The 21,451-nt window shown below is 37.7% G+C and overlaps 1 protein-coding gene across 1 annotated transcript in view; it reads right to left on the bottom strand.

Moving 5' to 3' along the window:
- The window catches only part of LOC112619436 (elongation factor 1-delta-like), a 111,237-nt gene that overhangs the window by 88,557 nt on the left and 1,229 nt on the right, over window positions 1–21,451 (bottom strand). The window lies entirely within an intron of this gene.

Below are 21,451 nucleotides of genomic sequence, written 5' to 3'. Positions count from 1 at the left end.
TAAATGGGAAATTTGAGGCTGAGACAGGCAAAGAAAATTGTCCAAGGTCAGACTGTATATTAAAGGCAGCACTGGAACTAGAACCTGTGACTCCATATGCTTAGTCCAATGTTGTTTGAGTATACCATGCCTCCGTGTGGGGGTGGGCTGGACCAAAAGCAGAAAGCATACCCTTTTATGAAGATCGTATGAGGAGTCACTTTACAGAGCTTCTAGATATCAATGCCTTCACAGATATGTAAAGCAGAATGGCGGCGTGAATAACAGCATGACTTTCAACCGAACTGTAATATATTGAGGAGTCCCAAAGATGAAAACTTTGTCATTTTCATGCTTAACTGAGACCCAGTTGGGAATTTAGAAAACATCTAAGTTTTATCCAAGGCATACCAAGGGAACATTTGCTGCCAACCAAAATGAAATAATAGGAACCAGTTTTTCTCCCTCCTGAAGAAAAAATAGAGAGAGAACAAGAGGGAGAGCAACGGTGTTCAAATAAGTGGGAAATGGACATCCGGCAACCAAGGACGGTGATTTCTGAGAAAGACAAATCAAATGAAGCCTGTGATTGTGCCCAGACCACAGTTTCCAGGCTGCAACTCTGGTTGGGGAACCTGGGTGGAGCCTCATAAACTCCCTGGGCTGGGATTCCAGGGAGGCCAATGTGGCTGGAGCATATGAAGGCAGGGTACTAAAGTGGAGAGAGCTACAGGGAAAAGGACTCTAGAGATTTTCAGAGAGTGTCCTGAGAGTCTTCACCTGAGAGTATTGAACAGTGAAAGTGTGTGAGGAAACAGTGAATAGATAAGTGATGGTATATCCATACAAGAGCATGCTACTCCGTTATACAAAGAAACACATTGGGCCAGGCGTGGTGGCTTACACCTGTCATCCCAGCACTTTGAGAGGCCAAGACAGGTAGATAGCTTGAGCTCAGGAGTTTGAGAACAGCCTGAGCCATATGGTAAAAACCTGTCACGAAAAAATAAAAATAAAAATTAGCTGGGCATGGTGGCATGCACCTGTGGTCCCAGCTACTTGGAAGGCTGAGGTGGGAGGTCCAGGAGATCAAGGCTGCAGTGAGCAGTGATCTCACCACTGCAGTCCAGCCTGGGTGACAGAGCGACATCGTGTCCCAGAAATTAAAACCAAACAAAACAAATGTATTAATATGTGCAGCATCAATAAATCCTAAATAATAATTATGATTTTAAAAAGTCAAACAATATTACATATAGTATGATTCCATTCTTGTAAAACTCTAGAGGATGCAAACTAGTCTATGAGAGAAATGCCAGTGATTGTCTAAGGAGAAGTTGTGGGACAGGTAGTGGTATGAGGAAGAAAGTAGGAAAGGGCACAAGGAAACTTAAGAGGATGGGGTGTGTGCTCATTACCTTGATCATAATAATTGATTATGGAGTAGTAATTGATGTATGTTTGGCAAAACTTATCACTGTATCACTGGAATCATGCAATGTATACTCTTCTGTGTCAAGCTTCTTTGGTGCAACATGTTTCTTAGATTCACCTGTGTTGTGGGCTGTATCAGTAGTTTATTCCTTTCTATTGCTGAATAGCATGCCGTTGTGTAAATATACCACAAGTTTAAAATATTTTTAAAAGTTTTGTGGGTACATAGTAAATGTATATATTTATGGGATACATGAGATATTTTGATACAGGCATACAATGAATAATAATTCTATCAGGGTACATGGGCTATTTATTGCCTCAATAATTTTTTCTTTATGTAGAAAAAAATCCAATTATACTATTTTAGTTATTTTAAATGTACAATAAATTGTTGACTGTAGTCACCCTGTTGTACTATCAAATACTATATCTTATTTATTCTACATGACTATATTTTTGTACCCATTAACCATCCCCACTTTCCCCACTCCACAACCCTTCTCAGCCTCTGGTATTCATTCTTCTACGCTCTACCTCTATGAGTTCAATTGTTTTAAATTTTAGCTCCCACAAATAAGTGAGAATATGCAAAGTTTGTCTTTTTGTGCCTGGCTTATGTCACTTAACTTAATGACTTCCAGTTTCATCCATGTTGTTGCAAATGACAGGATCTCATTTATTATTATTATTATTATTGGGACAGAGTCTCGCTCAGTCGCCCAGGCTGGAGTGCAGTGGCACAATCTCAGCTCACTGCAACCTCTGCCTCCCAGATCCAAGTGATTCTCCTGCCTCAGTCTCCCAAGTAGCTAGGATTACAGGCTCGCACCACTACGCTTGGCTAATTTTTGTATTTTTAGTAGAGACATGGTTTCACTATGTTGGCCAGGCTGGTCTCAAACTCCTGACCTCAAGTGATCCCCCTGCCTTGGCCTCCCAAATTGCTGGGATTACAGGCGGGAGCCACCACGCCTCACCAGAGCTCATTATTTTTTATGGATGAATAGAACTCCATTGTGTATATGTACCACATTTTCTTTATCCATTCGTCTGTTGATGGACACCCACATTGCTTCCGAATCCTGGCTATTGTGACTAGTACTACAATAAACATAAGAGTGCAGGTATCTCTTTGACATACTGATTTTCTTTCTTTGGGGGGTGGGGGTGGGTATAGACCTAGCAGTAGGATTGCTGGATCATATGGTAGCTTTTTTTTTTGTTATTTGAGGAACCTCCAGACTGTTCTCCATAGTGGGTTGCACATTCCCACCAACAGTGTACTACAGGGTCCCCTTCCTCCACATCCTCGTCAGCATTGGTTATTGCCTGTCTTTGAGATAAAAGCTGTTTTAACTGGGGTGGGATGATATCTCATTGTAGTTTTGATTTTCATTTCTCTGATGATCAATGATGTTGAGCTCCTTTCCATACACCTGTTTGCCATTTGTATGTCTTCTTTTGAGGATTGTCTATTCAGATCTCTTGCCCATTTTTAAATCAGAGTATTAGATTTTTTTCCTATAGAGTTGCTTGAGCTTCTTACGTATTCTTGTTATTAATCCCTTGTCAGATGGGTAGTTTGAAAATATTTTCTGTCATTCTGTGGGTTTTCTCTACACTTTGCTGATTGCTTCCTTTGCTATGCAGAACCTTTTTAACTTGTTATGATGCCATTTGTTCATTTTTGCTTTGGTTGCCTGCACTTGTGGGATACTACTCAAGAAATCTTTCACCATTCCAATGTCTTGGAGAGTTTCCCAAGGTTTTATTTTAGTAGTTTCATAGATTGAGGTCTTAAACTTAAGTCTTTAATTCATTTTGATTTGATTTTTGTATATGGCAAAAGATGTGGTCTAGGTTCATTCTTCTTTATGTAAGATATCCAGTTTTCCCAGCACCATTTATTGAAGAAATTATCCTTTCCCTAACTTATGTTCTTGGCACCTTTGTTAGAAATGAGTTCACTGTAGCTGTATGGATTTACTTCTGTTCCATTGGTATCTGTGTCTGTCATTATGAAAGTACCATACTGTTTTGGTTACTATAACTCTAGAATAATTGGAAGTCTGCCAATGTGATTCCTCCAGTTCCTTTTTTTTCTCAGAAAAGCTTGGTATTCTGGGTCTTTTGTAGTTCTATTTAAATATTAGAATTGTTTTTTTCTATTTCTGTGAAGAATGTCTTGGTATTTTGATAGGGCTTGCGTTGAATCTGTAGATTGCTTTGAGCAGTATAAACATTTTAACAATATTGATTCTTCCAATCCATAAACATAAGATATCTTTCCTTTTTTTTTTTTTTTTTTTTGGTGTCCTCTTCAATTTCTTGCATCCATGTTTTATAGTTTTCACTGTAGACATCTTTCACTTTTTTGGTTAAGTTCATTTCTGGTTATTTTCTTTTGTTTATAGCAATTGTAAATGAGATTAAGTTCTTGATTTCTATTTCAGATTGTTCACTGACGGCATACAGAAATGCTACTGATTTTCTGTATGCCGATTTTGTATCCAGCAACTTCACTGGATTTGTTGATCTGTTCCAATAGTTTTTCAGTGGAAATTTCAGGTTTTTTCCAAATAAAAGATCATATCATCTGCAAACTACGATTATTTGACTCTTTCCTTTCCAATTTGGATGCTCTTTTTTTCCTTATTTCTTTCTCTTGTCTGCTCTCAGCTAGGACTTCCAGTACTATGTTGAATATTAGTAATGAAAGCTGGCATCCTTGTCATGTTTCAGATTTTAGAGGAAAGGGCTTTCAGTTTTTCCCCATTTGCTATAATACTAGCTATGGGTCTGTTGTATATGGCTATTATTTTGTTGAGGTATGTTCTTTCTATTCTTTCTATCCTTTCTGGGTATCCTTCTATATCCAGTTTCTTGAGGCTTTTTACTACAAAGAGATGTTAAATTTTATTAAATGCTTTTTCTACATCATTTGAAATGATCACATGGTTTTTGTCCCTCATTCTGTTGATATGATGTGTCACATTGATTGATTTGCATATGTTGCACAATCCTTGCATCCCTGGAATAAATCCCATTTGGTTGTGATGAATGGTCTTTTAAATGTGTTGTTGAATTCGGTTTGTCAGTATTTTGTGGAGGATTTTTGCATCAATGTTCATCAGGGATATTGGCCTATACTTTTCTTTTATTTGTATGTCTTTTTCTGGGTAATACTGGCCTTGTAGAATGAGTGTTTATTCCATTTACAACCAATGTTATTATGGATAAGTAAAGACTTACTCCTGACATTTTGTTGTTCATTTTCTCGTTGTTTTATGTGCCTGGCTAAACATTAAAAATTCCCTTTGCCTCTACCCCGAAAATTTCTGATTTAGTTGAGTTGGGATGGAGCCTGCTTGTGATTGTTTTTTAAACGCTACCTCGATGATTTTAATATTCAGCCAGGATTGAGGACTACTGCAATAGTGGGGAAAATGAGATTATTAGGAGAGTTTTTTTTCTGTCTACTCTCAATAAGTCAGTTACAGAACACTTACTTTTCAGTAGTGTGTTAGAGCTGACTTACAATAGTTTATGAAAGCTGATTGCTAAAATTTCAGAAACTTTGTTAACCCATTGGTGTTGTTTTGGTCAATGAAAAGTAGATGCGTGGGATAATTTACACAGTGGCGAATACTACAAATCAGTGTTTCCCCCTCCCAGCTGATGGCAAAGCATTTACCAGTACAACACTGCTCTAACCCTTAGTTCATTTTCCTTCACCTTGCTTGTCCCTGAATCAGAATCTACATGTAACTAGAGGCACTCTCCTTTTAATGAAGATCAGATGAAAGTTTTTTCCCTATAGTTGGCCATAAAATTGTTCTGCATCCTCTTCTTTTAAATAGAAATGGCCGCCACAGTAGCCCAGGGTGAAGCCGATAAATACCTTCATAAATTTGAACTGGCAGAGTTGAGAAGGCCCCACTTTCTGTGCAAGTCTATTTGCTCTTTTTTCCTCATCTGTCTGATAATTTATAATTGTTGATCTAATTTTCATGGCTCTCCAGACCCACAGCAATCCTTTCGGTTCTACAGCACATGAGTTATTTTCCGTGTATTTTATTGCAAGTGTATAAAATAAAATAAAACTTATCCTAGGCAGATGTGATATCAAGGAATATCAGAAGAAAATGGCCTTATAAGTCATCTAGTCCAAGCCCTTCACTTTTAAAATAGTGTAATAGGCCCAGAGAGTTTAGGTGACACCCATGGTTATACCTCCAGTTACTGGCAGAGCCAGAGTCATATATAACTCAAGTCTCTTCACTTCCAAGCTACTTTACTTTTCTCTATGCCCTTGCATCTCAAAGTGTAATCTCCCCAACAGTGGCATGGCCATCACCTGGGCGCTTTTTATAAATACAGACTCTCTGTTATTACTCTTACCAAATAAGAGTCTGTGTCTCCACAAGCTTTTGAGGTTATTTGTATGTGCATTAAAGGTTAGGAAGCCTGAATCCATCCAGACCTTCCTCTTCTAGGTATATACTCAAAAGAATTAAAGGCAAGATCTCAAAGAGATATTTGTACACCTGTGTTCATAGTAGTGTAATTCACAATAGCTAAAAGATAGAAACAACCCACGTGTCCATTGGTGGATGAATGGATAAACAAAATAACAGTGTGTGTATGTGTGTGTGTATGTATGTGTATGTGTGTATGTGTGTGTGTGTGTATTGGAATATCATTCAGCCTTTAAAAAGGAAAGAAAAAATTCTGACACATGATACGATATGGATGAAACTTGAGGACATGAAAAGTGAAATAATCCAGTCACAAAAGACAAATACTGTATTATTCCACTTATATGAAGTACCTAACACGAAATTCATAGAGACAGACAGTAGAATGGTGGTTCCCAGGGGACAGCGGGAGAGGTGAGTGGAAAGTTATGGTTTAATGGGTACAGAGGTTCAGCTTTGCACGATGAAAGGAGTTCCAGGGACTGGTTGCACAGCAAATGTGAATGTACTTAACACTACTATACTGTGCATTTTCAAATGGTTAAAAGTGTAAATTTTATGTCCTGTACATTTTATCACAATTAAAAAACTTTAAAAAATCTTCATTGAAAAAATCATACTGATACGATTCTGGTCTTCTGGAAGGTTTGATTCACCAACTGAAGCAGATGTCAAGTGGAGAAATAAACAAGTAGAAAGACTGTGAAAGCAAATTGAATAAAACCAGTTTTCATTTATTTAAAACTTATTTTCTTTTTTTTTTTTTTTTGAGACGGAGTCTTGCTCTGTCGCCCAGGCTGGAGTGCAGTGGCTGGATCTCAGCTCACTGCAAGCTCCGCCTCCCGGGTTTACGCCATTCTCCTGCCTCAGCCTCCCAAGTAGCTGGGACTATAGGCGCCCGCCACCTCGCCCGGCTAAGTTTTTGTATTTTTAGTAGAGACGGGGTTTCACTGTGTTAGCCAGGATGGTCTCGATCTCCTGACCTCGTGATCCGCCCGTCTCGGCCTCCCAAAGTGCTGGGATTACAGGCTTGAGCCACCGCGCACGGCCATTTAAAACTTATTTTCACTAGGCTTTCTGTTATTGGCTCAGAATCCTCACCACAACCTGTAGATAGGTATCATTTAATCCTTCATGTTTTTAATAGGGTAACTAACTTGTCCATTTGCCTGGGACTCCAACTTTTCACATTGAAAGGCTCATGTCCTAGGAAACCCCTCAGTCCCGAGCAAACCAGGAGAGTTGATCACCCTATTTATTAGTCTTAGAATCTTATAAAGGCTGTGCAGCAGCTCAGCGGAGCCAACACTCAACCACAGAGCTGACTGACAAAAGAACCAAGAGAACTCCAATTAAATGAAAAATAAAAAGAGAGGCGTGAACACAAAACCTCTCTGCCAATGTCACTGTATCATAGTAGGGTAATATTATTTTAATATCTCTCACAACAGTTTGGATTTCTATTTAAAAGAAATTTAGTCTGGCATGTCAAATATTCTTTTTTTTTTTTTTGAGAGAGTCTCGCTCTTTTGCCCAGGCTGGAGTGCAGTGGCATGATCTCGGCTCACTGCAAACTGCGCCTCCCAGGTTCAAGCTATTCTCCTGCCTCCGCCTCCCAAGTAGCTGGGACGACAGGCACACCCCACCATGCCTGGCTAATTTTTGTATTTTTAGTAGCGACGGGGTTTCACCGTATTGGCCAGGCTGGTCTCTAACTCCTGACCTTGTGATCTGCCTGCCTTGGCCTCCCTAAGTGCTGGAATTACAGGCATGAGTCACCACGCCAGCCAATACTTTTAACTAGCTAGTTTCTCTGCCCCTGTTAAGGACACCGTTATGACCACTGAAATTCTGGGAAGTTTGAAGGATGCTGCCCTTTTAAAGCAAAGGCAAATCTCTGACTTGTGTGTTGTGTTTAGAATGACTGGAACACAGGGAAGGAGCAGCAGGCAATGACTGGCCCCAGGCATGGAGTATCATCAGGGCTGTAATCGGTTTTCATCCCAAGTCTTCTTAACAAAGGACTTCAGGGAGGAATCTATGCTTTAAAAGTCATTGCAAAAAAAAATTACTACAACCTCTGGCAGTGTTCAAAGCATAGACTGACAATTGGACTATCAAAGACATTTGGATTACAGTCTGCGATTAACCGTATTTGATTCTTTCTGCATTTACTGGAGAGGTGGCGGGAATGATCCGAATGAATAATAAAACCAGAAGATTGAGGTTCACCTGAGGTCCCCATAATCCACTGGAACTAAGAAATCTCAGACAATTCATACATCTGTCCTGCATCTATCTTTATCTATCTTTTTCAGTCCTGGGTGCTAAAGAGAAGGACTATTGAAAAGAAAGGGCTGAAAGAACAATGGGAGGAGAGGGGAAGCTCCACTCCAAGGAAAGAAAGAATAACAGTACTAGCCAGAAATCATTAAGAAGGAGAAACTGCCTGAGCTGCCAGGGATATTTTAGAATGAAACAGGAAAGCAATTCTTTATATTTTATTGTATCTCAGGGAATGACTACTATTATGATGCTGTCAGTCCTGAGGTAATGTTGCCACTGCCCACATTGCTTTGTTTGTTTTTCATTCTCATTAGCTGTTGAAGTTAATAATAAAACCCTAAGTCGTGAGCAGAGGGAGAAAAACTAGTGAGACTGTTCTGCTCCATAGTCATCTCTGGACTAGGGAAAGCGGAAGGTTGAGAGATAAATCTCTAGCAGGATCTGCAAAAAGAAGACAATAGAATGCTAGCTTCCTTGAGCATATATAAAGGGAAAATGTCATTCTTAGACCTAGCTTTGAGTGAAACAAAGCAGCAGCCTAGAACCAAAGCGTTCCCCTTGTAGGTCCACTGAAAAATTCTCTTGTCCATTCAGAGACAAATCCTCCAGAAATGAGTGCAGCCAAATTAGTGACTGAATAGAACCACTCTCAACCTTTTCATTCTACAACACAATTGAAAAATGATGTTCCCACGCCTGGCAAACTCCCAGGGCTGCCCTCAAGGTTACTTCCCTCTTCCTATTCGATTTCTGAAAAGTCATTGTTTTCACTCTTGCCAACAGGATGGAATTGAGTGAGACTTACAGGGATACTTGTTTATTTCCCTGAAATTTATTATATGACAACAACAACAAAAACCCAACTTAGCTACAAACTTCAATTTTGTAACAATCAAGTCAAGAATGACTTGTTCTTATACATAGACTCATACATGCACACTCATGACAGCATTATTCTCAACAGCCAAAAAGTGGAAGCAATCCAAACGTCCAACGACTCACGAACAGGTAAACAAAATGTGATATATTCTTGAATACTATTCAGTAATACGAAGGAACAAAGCACTACGACATGGAGAAGCCTCAAAAAACATTACCCTCAGTGAAAGAAGGCAAACAACGTTGCTTATAGAACATTATTTCATTTACATGAAATGTCAAGAAAAGGCACATAAATCAAGACAGAAAGTAGATTAGTGGTTGCCTGGGGCTGGAAGTGAGAATAGGGAGTAACGTTAAATGAGTATAAGGTTTCTTTTTAGGGTGTTGGAAATGTTCTAAAATTAGATTTGGGGGATAGTTGTACAACTCTCTAAATATACTGAAATTCATTGAAGTGTACCCCTAAAAAAGTGTGAATTTTATGACATGTAAATTATATCTCAATAACGTTTTTAAAAGGAAAAAATTTACTTGAAATTAGAAAAAAGAATGGTTGGTGGCATTGCTCATAATTAATTGGCAGAAACTTGCCTTGGATGTCTACCCAAATCTTCTATTTCCAAAGCTGTTCTCCGGCATTGCCCAGCACTCAGTTCAGGATTTAAATCTTCTCTGTGTCCTGCTTTGCTCTTAGATTTTGACCCATCCCTGTGGCACATTATCACATCTCTATAAATATAGTCAACACCATTACACTTGCAGGATTACTTGAGTCTAATAATCTATCCTAGCAGCAGAGAAACCAGGGGATGTTGTACACAGGTTACTCTTGAGAACAAAATATAGGAAATAATTATGTCAAATGTGTTGCCATAAGTTACCTGTTGTGTATCCTTGGTACATTTTCTCTGCTGGGACAAAAGGAGGGAATGATAATGCTTTCTGGCCATTAGGAGTTGTTTACAGTATAAGGAAATATTCTGCATGTGTGAAATGGGAATATAAAGGTGATATTTCCTATTGACATTTGATGTTAATAATTCTGTATTGCCATGACTTGAAAACTCAAAGTTTTAACCAATTTCTGTTGCTATATATAGATCTGAAAAAAGTGATAAACAGATTATAAGTTTATTATAAGTGTTAAGGCAGTACAATGCTATAAAACCAAGTTTAGCATGTTTAAATTTTTCTTAACTCACTTGTCTGACTATAAAACTTTTTAAAATTGAAAAATACAAAAGCTGGATGAGAATTAGAGTATCACCTAGCCAATCTCTTTAGCTCAGAGAATGAAAGACTATTACATGCAACTTGTTCCAGATCTTCTCGCATAACAGTGAAGACAACTCTCCTGATTTGCTGGGGACTGAGGGGTTTCCTGAGACATGAGCCTTTCAATGTGAAAAGTTGGAGTCCCAGGCAATAGACCTAGAACCTTAGTCTCCCAACTCACAATTATATGTTCTTTCCATTATATCTGTAGCTCATAGAGTATACATGAGAAGGTCACACACTGGATTAACAAGAACAGTGGAGAAGCTTCCCTCTGAGGAAAACTGAGATTTCCAGAGAAACATAACTATATATATATTTTTATCTCTCTTCTCTCCCTCTCTCTTGCTGTCTCTCTCCATACACACACACACACACACACACACACACACAAATACACACAACAACAACAACCACAAAAACTTCGTCTCCACAACCCCTTATCTTAACCCAGATATGTCTTTCTATTGAATTCAGGTCTTTAGCTAATAACTCTTCGAACAAATTGCCAATTAGAAAATTCTTGAATTCATCTTTGACCTGGAAGTCCCCACTTCAAGTTGTCCCCCCTTTCTAGACCAAACCAGTATACATCTTGAATGCAGTGATCAATGTCTTACGTCTCCCTAAAATGTATAAAATCAAGTTGTAGTCTGACCACCATGGATACATGTTCTTAGGCTCTCCTAGGGCTGTGTCATGAGTCATGGCCCTCATATTTGGCTCAGAATATGCCTTTTCAAATGTTTTATAGTCTTTCTTTACACCAGGTGCAGGATGCAAGCTCCTGGTGAATCTACCATTCTAGGGTCTGAAAGGTGGCAGCCCTCTTCCCATAGCTCTACCAGGCAGTTCACTGGTGGGGACTCTGTATAGGGCCTCTAAGTCCAAAATTCCCCTCTGCACTTCCCTAGTAGAAAGGCACTGCCCCTGCAGCAGTCTTCTGCCTGGACTTCCAGGCTTTTCCGTACATCCTCTGAAATCTAGGTAGAGGTCTCAAGCCTTCTTCACTTTTGCATTCTGAGAACCTACAGGCTTAACATCATGTAGAAGCCTCCAAGGTTTACAGCTTGTGCCCTCTGGGGTCATGGCCAGAACTGTATCTGGGGCCCTTTGACCCAAAGCTGGAGCTGGAGCAGCCTGGATGCAGAGAGCAATGTCCCAAGGATGCACAAGGCAGCAGGGCCCTGGGCCTAACCTATAAAACCATTCTTTCCTCCTAGACCTCTAGGTCTGTAATGGAAGAGCCTGCCTCACAGAGCCCTGAAATGCCCTTTGAGGCCTTTTCCCCCATTGTCTTGGTTATTAGCACTTGACTCCTTTTTAGTCAGGATAATACCTCTATCAAGTGGCTGCTCCAGAGCCTCCTTGAATTCCTCTCCATATAGTGCTTTTTCTTTGTCTGACACATGGCCAGGCTGCACATTTTCCAGACTTTTATGCTCTGCTTCCTCTTTAAATGTTAACTTCCAACTTTAAATCTTTTCTTTGCTACCACATCTGAATGAAGGTTGTTAGAAGCAGCCAGAACACATCTCAAAAGCACTGCTGCTTAGAAATTTTTTTTTCACCAGATACCTTAAGTCACCACTCTTAAGTTCATACTTCCATAGAGCCCTAAGGCATGGACACGATAAAGCCAAGTTCTCTGCTAAGGTGTGACAAGGGTGACTTTTGCTCCAGTTCCCAATAAGCTCCTAATTTCCATCTGAGACCTCATCAACCTGGACTTCACTGTTCATATTGCTATCAGCATTTTGCTCACAATTATTTAACCATCTCTAAGAAATTCCAAACCTTCTCTCATCTTCTTGCCTTCTTTTAGGCCCTCCAAACTTTTCGAACCTCTGCCTGTTACCCAGTCCAAAGTCACTTCCACATTTTCAGGTATCTTTATAGCAATATCCCACTCCTGGTACCAATTTTCTGTATTAGGCCATTCTTTACATTGCTTAAAGAAATACCTGAGACTGGGTGATTTATAAAGAAAAGAGATTTAATTGATTCATGCTTCTGCAGGCTGTACAGGAAGCATGGCACCTGCATCTGCTCAGCTTCTGGGGAGCCTCAATGATCTTTTACTCATGACCAAAGGTGAAGTGGGAGCAGGCACATCACATGGAGAGAGTGAGAGTGAGCGAGCGAGAGAGAGAGAGAAGGAAGATGCCACACAGCCAGATCTCATGAGAACTTGCTCACTGCCATGAGGATAGCCCAAGTGGGTGGTGCTAAATCATTCATGAGAAAACTATCCCCATGATCCAGCCACCTCCTACTGGGCCCCACCTCCAACATAGGGGATTATAATTCAACATGAGATTTAGAGGGGACAACATTCAAACTGTATCATTCCTTTCTCTACCTTTTGTTCTATCCCAGCCCTCAACAGATTAAATGATGCCAACATACATCATCTAATAGGAAAGAGCACTCTAGTTTAATGAGTCCACTGATTCAAATGCTAATCTCATCCAGAAATGCTGTCAGTCACACTGAGAAATAATGTTTCATCTGGGCACCCTTTGGCATAGCCAAGTTGACACACAGAATTAACCATCGGAATACCGCAGAAAGCATTAAGGTGAAAGTCAAACTGTGCTGAAGACTAAATGCAGTCTACAAAGAGGTTTGCTTGAACAACATACACTTTTAAAAATGTAAATTAGTGTCAACTTTTAAAAATTTGAAGATTTGATATATGAACTCAGATTTCCAGATTTCTTCTTCTTCTTCTTTTTTTTTTTTTTTTTTATCCTGAGACGGAGTCTCGCTCTGTCACCCAGGCTAGAGTGCAGTGGTATGATCTCGGCTCACTGCAACCTCTGTCTCCCGGGTTCAAGCAATTCTTTTCTTCAGACTCCCAGGTAGCTGGGATTACAGGCACCTGCCACCACACCCGGCTAATTTTTGAATTTTTAGTAGAGATAGGGTTTCACCATCTTGGCCAGGCTGGTCTTAAACTCCTGACCAGTGTTATTCTTATGATAGCGGTCACTGGAAGCGAATGGTAGCTGCCCCATTTAGAAGGTGCTTTCCCTCTCCTTTGTGTAGGCATTTGAATTTGTGATACTGAATAAAGGGATCTGAGAATACGACTCTTAGATTGCATATATTAAGGTGGAACTTCTGGGACAAAAGTGTGGAATATAGAGGTTGGCTCAGTTCTAGCCTCTCTGATTGGGTATAATTTATGCAAAGGACAACTGTTGGGAATATATATCTGCAATAGATTTATTATGGATACTCTGAGAGTAACTTAGGAATTGGTAGTTTTTTCCAAAGAAAGAGTACTGGATATCCTGGGACAGGTTTACTTTCAATATTTGTGCAGCTCAGAGTAGGAGTACAAATAAAGGCCCATATACTATATGTTTAAATATTTTGAAGTTGTAAATACAAACTAACAAACTATTAATCAAAATAAAGTTCTATATTCTATTGAAAGATACACCTACATAACATTAAACGCCAGTGTGTTTGTTCATTTGTTTGTGTTTTTGAGACGGGGTATTGCTCTGTCACTCAGGTTGGAACGCTGTGTCACAATCATGGCTCACTGCAGCCTGGACCTCCCAAAACTCAAGGGATCCTCCAGCTTAGCCTCCCAAGTAGCTGGGACTACAGGCCCATGGCATCATGCCAGGCTAATTTTTTGTATTTTTTGTACAGAGGGGGGTCTCACTTTGTTCCCCAGGCTGGTCTCAAACTCCTGGACTCAAGCTATCTTTTCACTTAACCCTCCCAAAATGCTGGGATTACAGGCATGAGCCACTGCACTTGGCCTAAGGCCAGTTTTAAATTTAAAATTCTCAGACATCTTGGAATTCCAGACCAGAACAATGTAGCATGAATGTTAGCCTCAGGATACTTCCCTACAGTTCATCAGCATCTCTTCCTATCCTATCTTCATTGTCTACCAGTCAAGCCTTTTGAGGAAGGAGCTGATGAAGAATCCAGTACAGGCCCTGGAAGTGGACTATGTATCATTTAAGCATAATATTCTTTGGTAAATAGGGCAAAGCCTAGAAACGTGTTATGAATACTAGGAGGATACATTCCCTTGGTTGCAAGGACCCCTTGTACCGCATGAAGGCATGCAACCACAAAATAACCAGAGGGGGGTCATTTCCAGTAGCAATCAGTAAACTATAGCCTGAAGGCCAAATCTAGCCCACAACTTGTTTTTATATATCCTTTGAGATAAGAGTGGCTTTTTGTTTTTTGTTTTGAGGCGGAGTCTCGCTCTGTCACCAGGCTGGAGTGCAGTGGCGCGACCTCGGCTCACTGCAACCTCTGCCTCCCGGGTTCAAGCAATTCTCCTGCCTCAGCCTCCCAAGTAGTTGGGACTACAGGCATGTGCTACCACGCCCAGCTAATTTTTATATATTTAGTAAAGACGGGGTTTCACCCTGTTCGCCAGGATATTCTCGAACTCCTGACCTCAAATGATCCGCCCGCCTCAGCCTCCCAAAGTGCTGGGATTACAGGTGTGAGCCATTGTGCCCAGTCAAGAATGGTTTTACATTTTTAAAGAGTTGTAAAAATAAACTAACAAACAACAAAACAAAACAGAATAAACAAAAAACAATGAAGAATAGGTAACAGAGATCCCAAGTGGCCCACAAAGCCCATAATATGTACTATCTTGCCCTTCACAGAAAAAAATTTCCCTAACCCTATATTAAGACTCATGTGAAGCTTCCCTCTTACTTGAATCTAGGGGCAATGTACCCTAGGATAACCCAGATACTTCTAAAACTATCACGAAGCCAATTCAAAGTCTATTTGTCTTCTCCTCAATCCCTCAATGATCCCGCCACCCGTCTTTTAATCCCACCTTGTGTGAACTCTTACAAACCAAAGAGGTTCTTGATGCGGTTAGGGGTAGAAACTATAAAGTAACACGTATCATCGTCAACCACTGTGCTAAATTTTTAGGTACATTATCCTATTCAATGCTCTTGGGCCATCTTCAATCAAGAGTAGAAACCTAAATCGTACAAATAATCCTAGTAAGACTGAAGATAATGAAAAAGACTAATACTTCTTGTTTTTGCTGAAATTAGTACCATCATCATCATCATTATTTTAGTTTAATTCAGTGATGTTGATGAATAAGAGAATCAATCATTTTAAGAATACAGTTTCAGTTAAGTGCAAAAATGACTCTTCTTCCTTCTCGCAGCAAAGGAACGGAGGCTTTTAGCTGAATCTCAGCAAGCTGGGAGTTCAATAGCCTAGCGACCTCGGTGATTACATTCCACAGTTGCTTTTCCTCTGTGTCTCTCTAAGGAGAGAGACAGATGGTGTGTCAGGTGAAAGCAGATCCTGTGGAGATGAGTATCTCTGAATCTGGCTCAGAGGCAGTTTCATATGAGGCCGGTGGCCTTTAATGGAATCAAATACTTACATTAAAAGAGAAGGCAGAAGGCAGTTGCCACATCGTGAGCTGCAGCATCTTACCTCACAGCCTGACTGAGGTACTGTGATCTGCCATTTCCTCACACCACATAAAGCAGTGCTTTCCCAGAGGAAAATAGGCTGTCCTTTCTCAGGGAAAGAGGTGTCATTTTAAATCCCTGAACTGAGCTAAGAACAAAGAAACCTCAGAGAAAGTCACTCATGACCTTTGAGGTTGATCTGATTTTTTTATTCACAGCAATAAAATGGCTTTTTTTTTTTTTTTTATAAGCAAAGGCAAAAGCCCCGTTGTAATTGAATGGGTCAAAAGAGTAGGAGGTTGATTTTTACAGGCTTTCTTCAATAAGAAATAGCTTTATCTATTGATAATGTAGAAAACCTTCCTGCAATCTAGTAGAGAATAGGCTGTAAAATTACAAAATTGGAAAACTACAGAGAGTAATATAGTAAAGGCACAAGTACCCACACCCAGGTGGGATAAGGTTTTGTCATAATTGCTTCAGATCTTTTTAATATATAAAATAAATTAAATATTACTTTCAAGTTGAATTCTGTTTTTTGCCTACCTTTTCCCATAGCTTCATTAAACCTGTACATCTGATAAATTACATTAATAGATTCATAATGCTGAATTACTGTTTTAGAATAAATGTTATTTGTTCACATTTTTTTTTTGAGACGGAGTCTTGCTCTGTGGCCCAGGCTGGAGTGCAGTGGCCGGATCTCAGCTCACTGCAAGCTCTGCCTCCCGGGTTCACACCATTCTCCTGCCTCAGCCTCCCGAGTAGCTGGGACTACAGGCGCCGCCACCTCGCCCGGCTAATTTTTTTGTATTTTTTTTTAAGTAGAGATGGGGTTTCACCGTGGTCTGGATCTCCTGACCTCCTGATCCACCCGCCTCGGCCTCATAAAGTTCTCCACCGCGCCTGCCCCTATTTGTTCACATTTTTATATATGTAGTACTGTGCTAAATTCTACTTGGTCTTATATTAGTTAGAATTTGTGCATCTATGTTTGTTAGTAATGCTGGACTATAATTGTAGCCTTAAGACTGTTTATCACTGATGTAATTTTGTTACTTATTGGTATATTGAGATTTTCTATTTCTTCATTATTCAATCTGAATAAAATTGTATATGTCCAGGAAATTAAAATGAGTTACATAATTTACCTCTTCTTTCTATTTTCTGAAACAGTTTGCAAATAAAAGGAATTATCTTTTCCATTTAGATTTGAAGGAATTCACGTACAAAACTGCTAGAGAAATTTTTTTACTATTAATACAATTTTTTAAAGTTTTCAGTCTGTCAGTATAAAAAAATCTTGTTTTGCCAATTTTATCATTTATATATTTTATATTTTGTACCTTATCCAAATTTTTAAATTTATTAGCAAAAATTGTTCATGGTATCTTTCATATATACTCTAAATTAAATTGTATTTATAATATTTTTCTTCTCATATTCCTTTCAGTATTTATTTGGGATTGCTCTCCTTTTCTCAATTATTTTTTTCACATATGTCTGTTTTATTAGTTATTCAAATAATCAGCTTTTTACATCTGATAATTTCTTCTCCTTTTTCATTTCATTAATTTCTGATTTTACCATTTTTACATTCTTTGTGCTTTTTTATTTTTTAGCTTTTTGACTTGAAACCTTATCCTATTTGTTTATAGCATTTTTCTTAAAACAAATGCATCACACAGTGTTTATACATACTTCCTTTGTTTAAAACTATCTTATATTTTATATTACGATTATCTCTTTATAAGTTGTTAAATGTTGCTTTGCTTTTAAATAAATTTGTTTTTAAATGTTAATTAATTTCTTATTTATTTACTTGATTTTAATAATTGACTATGTTTTGTGTGATATCAACTCTTGGGAATCTATTGGAATTCCCATTGTGCTCTTAAAGAATGTGGACTCAAGAGAATGTTTTATTCGTGTATGCTTGAAAATAACTTAGGCCCATTATTGTTTGATGTTAAATACTATATAAGTGCTAGCTCAAACTAATGAAATGCATTATTTATATTACTACAGTCCTACTATTTTTTTTCTGCAAGAGTTATCAATTTCTGAAAGCATTCTGTTGAAATCTTCCTTTGTGAGTGTATTAATGTGGAAAACAATATTGATTGATTTCCTATTGTTAAACATTCCTTTCATTCCTGAAATAAATCCTACTAGGTAATGATTATCTTCTTTACTCATTTTATTCAGTTTGCTAATGATTTGTTTTGGATATTTGTTCCTATGTTCATGAGAGAGATTAACCTGTAACTTTCCATTCTTCTAATACCATTGCAATAAAATGAGTTTGAAAGCATCGTCTATTTTTTTCTTTGAAATATGTCATGTAGGATTGTTATCACTTTTTTTTATCAGAGCCTGTAGTTTTCTTTGTGTATTTTCTTCAACTTATGAGTGCAGTTTTTACTATCATTTCAATGTCTTTAGGATTTATAGCCATGTTCTCATTTTTATTCATTAACAAGATTTTTATGTTAAAGCACAAGTTATTTTAAAGTATATAACCTGATTTCAAATTAATTGGGAAATCTTTTCTTATTGATTTATAGTTTAATTCTACTGTTGTCTGAGAATATATTCTATACAGCTTTAATGTTTTGAAAGTTTTTTAGACTCACTTTATGGCACAGCATATACTCCCTTTTTTGTAAACATTTGTGGCATCTGGAAAAAAATGGATTTTCTTCAGTTTCTACAAATGCCAATTTGGTCAAATCACCGTGTTGTTCAAGTCTTTTCTATTCTTTCAGTTGTTTTTGTTTTATTTGCTTGTTCTATTAGTTACTCTGAAAAATGTGTTTAAAGCACCGACTATAAGTGTGTATCTGTCCATAGTGTCAAATTTTCCTTTATATATTTGGAATTTGTGTTTTTAGGTATGTACAAACTTTTACTTTTTTATTGACTTTTCCCTGGGTAGGATTTCTGATATAATGTTCAATAGAAGTGATGATAGCTTCATCCTTACATTCTTTCTTATCTCAAGGGCAAAGTTTTAAATATTTTGCTATTAAATCTGATGTTTGCTGTAGGCATTCTATAAAATATTTTTTGTCAAATTAAGAAAGTTTCCTTCTATTCATAGTTTGCTAAGAGTTTGTTTTTATCATGAATGGATGGTAAATTATATCATACAATTTCTGCATCTATCAAGATTATATATTTTTTGTACTTCTCTATTAATGTGCTAAAATACATGTTTTTTTAAAATATCATGCTATTCTTGATACCTAGAATAGATTCTACTTTATCATGATGTATGCCTTTTTACAGGCTGTTTAATTTCATTGCTTATAATTTCTTTTGATACTTTATCTATAATCTATATTTTTCTTTTCAGGATCTTGGTCTATAGTCTGTATTTTTCCTTTCTGGTAATATTATTGCCAGTTCTCAAATCAAGGATGTGCTGGCCCATAAAAAACAGAGAGGAATTCCCCAGTTTTTAAATTCTTGGAAGAATTTTGTGAGATTGGTTTTCTTTCTTTTTTAAATATTTGGGAAAATTTTCCAATGAAGCTATCTGGGACTGGGAATTTTTTTTGTTATTGTTTTTGCTTTGTTTTGTTTGAGGGTAGAGTTTCAACAATAAATTACATATATCTTATAGATATAGAAGTGTTCAGGTATATTATTTTTTGTGGTCAAATTTAGCAAGTTGTATTTATCAAGGAATTTGTTTATTGTATCTATATCTTTGTACACAGAAATGTGTTAAATCTTTATGACTGTAAATTTATCTACTTTTTATTTTAATCTTATTAATTTTTGCTTATATATTTTGAAACTACTATTGGGTACATTAACATTTAAATTGTTGTAACTTATTGATTAATGTACCCATTGGCCTTATGAAATGTTGGTCATTATCTCTAGTAATGTTTTTGTCTTTAAAAATGTACTTTGTATTGCATTAGTACTGTCACGACAACTTTTTTTGGTTAGTCTGTACATGGTATGTCTTTTTTCTTTTTGGAAACTAAGTCCTTGTATTTAAAGTGTTCATTTTGTAAACAGCATATAGCTATTGGGGTTTTTCAATCTACTCTAAAAATGTTGTCTTTTAATAGAAGTATCTAGCCTATTTATGTTTAATGTAATTATTGATGTTCATATTTATTTACACAATTACTTTTTGTTCCATTTAACACATTTATGCTTTTTTCTTTCTTGCCTTATTTTTTGATTAATCAAAAAAATTTATTATTCTATTACTTTCCTCCCAATAAGTGGTTAGTGATATGGTTTGGCTCTGTGTCCCCATCCAAATCTCATCTTGAATTGTAATCCCCACATGCTGAGGGAGGGTCCTGGTAGGAGGTGATTAGATCATGGAGGCAGTTTCCTCCATGTTGTTCTTGTGACAGTGAGGGAATTCTCATGAGATCTGATGGTTTAAAATTGGCAGTTGCCCTTGCATACACTCTCTCTCTCTCCTGCTGCCATGTAAAACATGGCTTACTTCCCCTTCACCTTCCACCATGGTTGTAAGTTTCCTGAGGTTTCTCCAGCCATGTGGAACAGTAAGTTGATTAAATCTCTTTTCTTTATAACTTACCCAGCTTTAGGTAGCATCTTTATAGCAGTGTGAAAATGGATTAATACAGTTAGTTATACATTTTTCTCATCCTTTTAGTAGTTACACTAGAGATCACTGTGTACATACTTATACTTAACTCATTATGGGTTAATACGTGTATTACTTTTTACTACTTCTCCAGTACTGCTAGAATCCTAGAACATGATAACTTCATGCATCCTTCTCTTGCCTTTTGCATTACATTTTTTATGAATTTTAACTCTAGGTGTTTTTTGTTTTGTTTTGTTTTGTTTTGTTTTTGAGAAGGAGTCTCTCTCTGTCACCCAGGCTGGAGTATAGTGGTGTGATCTCCGCTCACTGCAAGCTCCGCCTCCCAGGTTCGTGCCATTCTCCTGTCTCAGCCTCCTGAGTAGCTGGGACTACAGGCACCTGCCACCACACCCGGCTAATTTTTTGTATTTTTAGTAGAGACGGGGTTTCACCAGGATGGTCTCGATCTCCTGACCTCATGATCCACCCACCTGGGCCTCCCAAAGTGCTGCGATTACAGGCATGAGCCACCGCACCCGGCCAACTCTAGGTAATTTGAAATTCCATGCAAAATTACTGTTTTTTTGTAACGTGAATAGTTATTGAAATTTAACCATGTATTTTTTCTTATTATTATTCTTTTTTCCTTTCTGTATTTCTATATCCTTGTATAATTTCTTGTAGTGGATACTGCTGGTGACAAATTCTTTCTCTTTTTTTCCTCTTACAATATATTTATTTCTCTTTCATTTTGAAGAAAAATTCTGCTGGGTATAGAGTATAGGTTCCACTGATTTTCCTGAGGCACTTTAAAGTTGTCATATCATTGCCTTCTACATTTCATTCTTTCCATTCAGAGGTCAGTCATGAATCTTTTTGTTGCTTCTTTAAGATGACATTACTCTTTTCCCTGTCTCATTTAAAAATCTTTTTTTGAGATTTGTTTTTTAACAATTTTAACATAATGTGCCTAGTTGTGTGGTTATGGAATTTTTTTCTTTGTATTTTTTATTTTTTATTATTTATTTGTTTTTTTTGTTTTTTTTTTTTTTTTTTTCGCCGTTCTTATTTTTTTTTCGTCGCGG

The sequence above is a fragment of the Theropithecus gelada genome, chromosome 2, assembly GCF_003255815.1.
Source record: "Theropithecus gelada isolate Dixy chromosome 2, Tgel_1.0, whole genome shotgun sequence".
NCBI classification, from domain to species: Eukaryota; Metazoa; Chordata; class Mammalia; order Primates; family Cercopithecidae; genus Theropithecus; species Theropithecus gelada.
The sequence above is the reverse complement of the archived record's forward strand: the minus strand, read 5'-3'. Positions and strand labels throughout refer to the sequence as shown.